Below are 7,612 nucleotides of genomic sequence, written 5' to 3' on the forward strand. Positions count from 1 at the left end.
TATCGTGACAAGAAAAGAACAGCGTATTGCGAAATAAACTCCTACTTTGATTGTAGTCTGTTTAATGTTTATCAGATGTAATTGACAGTGGGGGGTTAATAAATTGATCGCCTCTGCTGAGGAGCCGTACTGGCACAGCTGATCGGATTATCGAGTATTAATTGACTTTGAGTGATGGCCTCACCTTAAAAGCAATACAAATGAAGATTAAACGACTGTTTTGGAGGATATAGGGTCTATTTGTATTTTTTGTTTTAAATAAATGGATTTCACTAATTTCAGCTTCGAAAAATATAGCCCATAGATAGGGCCTAATAATTAAGCCAAGGCGAACTTTTATTTTAAAATATTAAATAAGCCAGGTCATACACAGAACTGAAGTAAATAAAACTTTACTAATTATCATAGAAATACATAGTCAGTATCTATTTCTATGCTAATAATATAATATAGTTAAACGTAAAAACAATGATGATCTGAATAATAATTACTTGACCCAAATCTTTTAAATAAAAGTAGACTACGTTTGGGTGTAACTTTTATTCTATTTGGGCTTTAAATAACAGGGACTTTATTCGAAATAAATTCATAATAACTTTAATAAGTTAAATCTTTAAAGGGCGAATACCAGTACTTCAATTTTTTTAACCTTAAAAACCACCCATTAATGTAATATGAGTTATATGTATATCGAATTGTTAAAAATTTCTATGTAATTTGTAATCAATTATTTTCGTTGAAATAGACAGTCGTTTGCGCCTGCTCAATCCATTCTACACTTTTTTAATTTGTCGTTTTGTGAATCAGTGATTCAGGCATTTATGATTACTTCCGCATTGACTTCTGGGTTATGGTTTTCTTTGATCATTACAAATGACGCTCGAAACCATCACATGTATGTCCATATAGAATACACGAGTCCTGTAGTGATTTAAAAATGTTAACTGTTTCTTAAATATTAGATACTAGGGTCTCATATTTTCACGGATAATACCAATATTGATTGAAATAGACCAATAATATTTTATTCTAATTAATATAATTGTGTTTTAATTTCCAATAGTATGAATAATATTCAGAGAGGTTTAGCTCATTTAAATTGGTGTACTATTTCTTATGTTCGTTCCGTTAAAATCTGTAAGTAACAATTAGCCTAAATTTTCTTCGGCAAGGACCATTGCCAGGTCTTGATTTTCTGTCCTTCATTGTCGTCCATATTAATAATGTAGGTCGGGGCACCGTCTAATCCACTCAATTATCTAAGCCACCAGCTGGTCTAGGGCCGTAACTAGCTCAGAGTAACGGGGGTGGGATGAGGGGGAGTGTTCTCAGGGGTGCTGTAAAATTGACGGACAATGTATCTATATGGTCGACAATTCCCGTGCCCCCTCTAGTTACGGACCTACAATGGTCTAGAGAATTGTCATGTGAATATATAAATAAATGTCTAGATAATAATTCATAAGATTTGAAGCCAGAAAAAGAGCTCCAGTGAGCAGATTTACATAATGCATATTTAATATCGTTTATAAACACTTCGGGAACAGAAAAGGGATTTTTTGTGTTTTAAGTACATTATACATTTAAGACATGAACATTCAGACGAATCGAAGGATAAGATCATATTCTGACCATAATTAATTCATCCAGAAAACAATAAGACCGATAAATATTTTAAATAACCCTTTCAGTAGAATTGTCAACCACAGCAATTTTATTGACCATTCTTAATTGATTGTATAGCTATGTCTTTTACACCGAACAAAGGAGTCCTTTTGTTCAGCAATATAGCCGATTAACAATATCATAAAATTTACTTTAAGCCTAAAGTTATGGCTTATCACCGTAAAAGGGGGTTCCTTTGTTCAACAATACAACCGAACAACCATATCTTATAGCCACCGTTGCTCAGCGCTGGTTCGCTAACCAGAAGGTCCCACGTTTTCGATCTCTATTTTGGCCGAGAAAGTTCCTTGGAATGTTCCGGCGTGGTCCCCTTGTCAAGTGATGCGTGACCAAGCGCCCGACAATGCCGGCGCATGTCGTTCGATGGTACGAAAAACCGAGGTCCCGTTTTACACGTTGATGTGCACATAAAAGAACCATATTGACAGTTGGCATTCAATTGCTGTCCTGCCAAAGTTTCCCTCGTATCACTATAATATGGCGTATGCCCGTCTTCATTAGTCCCGTACTGGTGCAAAGAAAAAATGAGACGCTATAACTCCATTTCATTCATTCATGTCCTTGTCAGTGGTGCTGGACCGAGAGCCTGGGCAAGAGGCCGTAGCACACTGTTTGGCGAACGCCCGTCTTCATTAGCTATACTTCGTGCAATTAAATAAGACGGTTAACTTAACCCCATTAATCATTTCGAATAACAATATCATATTGAAGACGGAAATTTAATTTAAAATAATTACATAATATCTTCTTTATTTTTTAGAAATAATATTTTATTCTCAGAAAAGGATCGAAGAATAGGCTTATGTATCACCGCTCTCCTAGTCGTATGTTACAAAAAATATACACAAACAAGTTATTTAACTTTACCAATTTATGAAAAGATGGTTATGAATAATAGTCCAGTCAATCTAGCTGAAAAAAGGGCCCAACCCAAAACAAATTGCAACAGAATTTCTTTTGGTGGTATGCATTTCCGTAAGGTCTACTGCACATCATACTAAAAATGTTTCACAATATTTTTGGTGGAAAGGGGTTAAATTGCGTAATATGCTAATTAGCATAATTTTATGTTTCAAAAATTGATTTAATGCTATAATTTGGCTATCAAATGTTCAAATTTGGTAGAAATTGTATCCAAACCCATGTATCGTGGCCAGGGACACAAATAAACACATTTAGAATATAATCACATAATTACCTGATGCACAATATGCAAATTAACAGCCGCCATTAGTGAAAAACTTATTCCCCCCCCCCCCTAAATCTGAAACTCTTTGACTTAGCTCCATGAAACCAGTAGCTATACACCCATAATTACAGGGTCAATGGTGCTGAAAAGCACTAAAAGAACAGCACAGTTATATTGCATAATATAGAATATGCAAATTATAGACACCTCGGCCATGACTGAAAAAACACTCTTTTAGTCCAATCTCAAAAAACATCTGCAGTAAGTATGACTTATTCGAAAAGCAGGCTTTACTCAATAACTTCAATCAGTGCACTAATTTGTTTAAAATTGTTTCATTACCTATTTTTATTGAGTTTATGAATCCAGTGAAAACTATTATAGTTCAATTAGCCGTTTGCGTTACAGAAATTATGTTTTTTAGACCCCCCACTCTCCACCCCAAATGACTTTCGTTGAGTACTAAGGCCGTATGTCATAATATCGTTCTTTGTTTATTATGTACAAAAAGGCTATGTACATATTTAAAATTTGAGATTCGCCATATTCATAGTTTTAATTATATATCTGCCCCAGATTATGAACAATATCCCGTTAAAATTGAAAATAACGAAAATAGTTATCTGTGACTTCGACCTAAAATAAGACCCGAGTTGTACGTGTAGGCCCATGCTCCTGAAGCAACGACCGCGAGCTTTACAGCATACCGGTAGATAAGATATATGGGGTTAAAGTAAGATCAAGCCTTCTATTACTGCAGACAATTATGAGCCAGTCATGGAGATTTTCTTACTCCCATAAATGGCCTTAATGCTATTATTTGACCAGTTGAGTCAACCAAATGCCAATCCATTGGTATACAATATTAATGGTAATAGGTTATTGTTTACACCCGGGTGACGAAGACATTATACAAACACACTAAAATGATTTGAAGTATTCGTAAGAATTTGTAACGACCAGTACAGCAGATATACGAATGGGACTCGGTAACAATTTTTAAAAATGTGATATTTCCGTAAAGCTGTAGACGAAAAATGAGCTAAAACGTAGGCTACTTTTCGGCCTTGACGCAGGCCTATTAAAACACTGGTCAAAAGTTGTGTACTCTCATACACCCGACTGGTCAGATAAAAAATAACATGGTATTCTTTTTCCCCACGTTTTTTTTTTCTTTCTATCCGGATTGACTTTATTATGACGAAGACGAAGGGAGAAGATGACCCGCCTAGCCTTCTGTTCTCACTACAGCGTATTTTAAGACTTTTTTTTTAAAGTGACTTTTATATATATAATACGCAATAACTTTTTAATGTTTTTACCTTTTTTTTATAATTACTCCTTCATATGTAAATAATCTTAATGAAATCAACCTGTCCAAATATCGTGTATTGGAAGTTCACTACAAGATATCTATCACTCTTTAAAATACAGATGTGACGTCATCCTTTGATATTGGCGTATCATTATTTCAAATAATGGTGCGAGCAATGTGCCAAGCGTACATTATTTATACTAGTTAAAATTTTGGACCTGTTTGACGCATTTTATTGCAAAGCACGTGTATGGTGGCCCATGGTCGCAATAGCGTTTTTGGGGTTATTTTTTGTATTTCATTTAAAATCATAAAAAATAAAAGAAAAAAAACAAAACATTTTTTTTTCTTTTGTTTTACAAAATAAAAAAAAAATCTTTTTAAAATTTAAGAAAAAAAAAATCTTTTTAAATTAAAAAGAAAAAAAAAATCTTTTTAAATTAAAAAGAAAAAAAAATCTTTTTAAAATTTAAGAAAAAAAAAAATCTTTTTAAAATAAAAAAAAATCTATATAAAAGATTTAATAAAATATTTAAGATTTAAAAAATCTATAAAAAAAATAACATTTTAATTAAAAAAAAAAATAAGTGAAATAGAAAAAATCAAAAAAAGAATTCTGCACGTGGTCCATCGTCGTAATAGTGTCTTGATTATCCAGACTCAGTATAAAATCAGCCTACGACAGCTATCATTCGACTCGAGTAACCAGAAATACCTCGTGGCCCATTGCTATAGTGGCTCGATTATCCTATGTGGCATAACTCGAGCGACAAGAAACGAGTTTGTAGTTATCTCCCCTTCCGAAAGGAAAAAGGTTAACAGACATCAACACGTGAAACACAATTTTTCCACCCATGACGTCTATGGACTTGGATATATGTATTTATACATATGCATGTCAATAGAAATGTATAATTAATAGACTATAGAAGCCTAGCGTCATTTAGACTAGTTTATCCAGTCTAACTAGAACTAGGCCTACATACATAATGACGTTTGAAGTCATTGACTTTAATGACACCATTCGGCCTACTAGTGCGCAAGGCCTATTCTCCCCTAAAAAGGCTTATGTAATGTTTTTAAAACACTTGGTCTCCCTGAGGTCGAATTTCAAAAGTAGTTAACAACTTTGAAACTAATCCTCGAAGTATAGGCCTACTACTACTAAGTAGCCGGGGGGGGGGGGGCGAATGGTAAGCACGTGCGCGCTGTATCATAAAGCCTGTCATATCATAAAGCCCGTCATTGAGTCAACTGGCGTGATTTCGAATCCCCGGTTGTACGTGACAAGGAGTAGGGTGACCTGTCAAACATCGTGGGTCTGTCGTTCAGATTATCCTGTGTGGGATCTATGAAGAACGTATGGTATAGACTCGAGCGACAAGAAACCAGTCTATAGTTACCTCACATCAAGGCACAAGTAGTTTTAACTAAAATCTATTAAAATTAAATTTTAAGTTACAACCGATCTTCGTGAAACGCATAAATTTAAAATTTCACTTTGATTTTAAAATCTATGTTAGTGATTTTAGCTTCAGTTTTTGTGAAACCCCTGCTCTCCCTGAGGTCATCGCTAGTCCCTTGCTACGACCACAGGAACGGGTAAGAGGTGCGAAAGTGCGATGGCGGACAACATCAATTTAAAAGACATAATAGAGCATGATAGCCTACGTGGACTTCGTCTGGGGCCTGTTTTACTAAGATAAAATTCAAATTTTAGTATTTGATTGGATAATAGATAATATTAGATTTATTTTAGTGCTTAGCTAATCAAAATTGAAGTATCTACAATTATGTTGACGTGAGATAACTACAGACTCGTTTCTTGTCGTTCGAGTTTATACGTTCTTCATAGATCCCACACATAATAATCGAGATACTACTACAACAATGGGCCACAAAATGTTTCTGGTCGCTCTAGTCTAATGATAGCTGTATACTGGGTCTGGATACTCAAGACACTATTGCGACGATGGGCCACGTCGGGAATTATTTTTTATCTTTTCTTTTTCAATTTTTTTTTTTTTTTTTCATTTAATTTTTTTTTTTAATATTATTTATTTTTTATTTTTTTTAAAATATATTTTATTATTTTTTTTTATATATATATATATATATAGATTTTTTTTTTTTCATTTTAAAAAGATTTTTTTTTTTTTAAGTTTTAAACAGATTTTTTTTTTTAATTTTTTAAAAAGATTTTTTTTTTTTTAATTTTTTTTTTAAATTTTAAAAGATTATTTTTTTTTTTTTTTTGTACTAATATTTTTATTTTAAATGAAATACCAAAAATAACCCAAAAAACGCTATTGCGACCATGGGCCACCATACACGTGCGAATGTCTGTATTTTAAGTTGTTTAATGGTCTCGAGCTTAAGACATTCATTGTCGTGACTACGGCACTCGTGTTGTTTATCGACTATTAAACCACACACACTCTATTTCCGGAAATATTAGCACAAACGTAAAGCTGGCTTTGTTTCACGGTAAACGTTGAAAAGATAAAAGGTATGCCGACACAAACTGATTTCAACACTGTTTAATAACATTTTAACATTTAAGTACTTTTCGTCCGTATGGGGCTATTCATAAATATGTCATTGATTATAGTGTCTAACCATAAGTCGTTGAGTTTTGTGGGGTGATCTCGATGTACGTATGCAATTCATCAGGGGCGTACCTATCGATTTTGTTTTGAGGGTGGCGGGGGTAACAAAAATGAGACTGACTATATATATGGGAATTCATGTTATTTATTTAATTATTAAGAATTTTGCAAGAACCGATTACTGTGAATCTGTGATAACTTCTGAAAGTGATAATAATTACACCATTTACATAGATCTATATCTTCGATATATTGTTGTGGTGAATATGCATAAATTAGCAAAGATATGACTGTCCTCATATTTTTCATCAAGCGTCAGCGCTTAGTCAAGTTTGGGCACCGATCGGTGATTTTGTCAGATCCATCGTGCCGGCCGGTCACGCTCACACGCAAGAGTTAATAGTTCATTGAGGCTTTTCTGTTTCATTACTGAACGCATAACAGTTTTTACTAATTTGAGCTATGAAAAAAACTGGCACGTATTGTTATATCCTAAAGCAATCATACACAGATATGTTCATCGTGTTAGGGATTTTTTCCGTCTATTCTGGCCTTGTTTACTCATTAATTCATTTAGTCTCCGATGCCTAATTTTGAGACCGACTGCAGTGACCGCACTTATTTTGAGACAGACGATCTCTCTCTCTCCCCCCCCCCCCACATTTACGCACCTGCCAATACTATAATCCTACTCTCTGCTAGTTAGAACTCTGCCTTGCATCACATAATATACTATCCAAAATAGTTTATAGGATATCCCTGTATGAACATCCCTTTCAGCTTTAGTAAATTCCATCCAGAATGTTTTTGTGT

Source organism: Patella vulgata, chromosome 4, assembly GCF_932274485.2.
Source record: "Patella vulgata chromosome 4, xgPatVulg1.2, whole genome shotgun sequence".
In the NCBI taxonomy this organism is placed as follows: Eukaryota; Metazoa; Mollusca; class Gastropoda; family Patellidae; genus Patella; species Patella vulgata.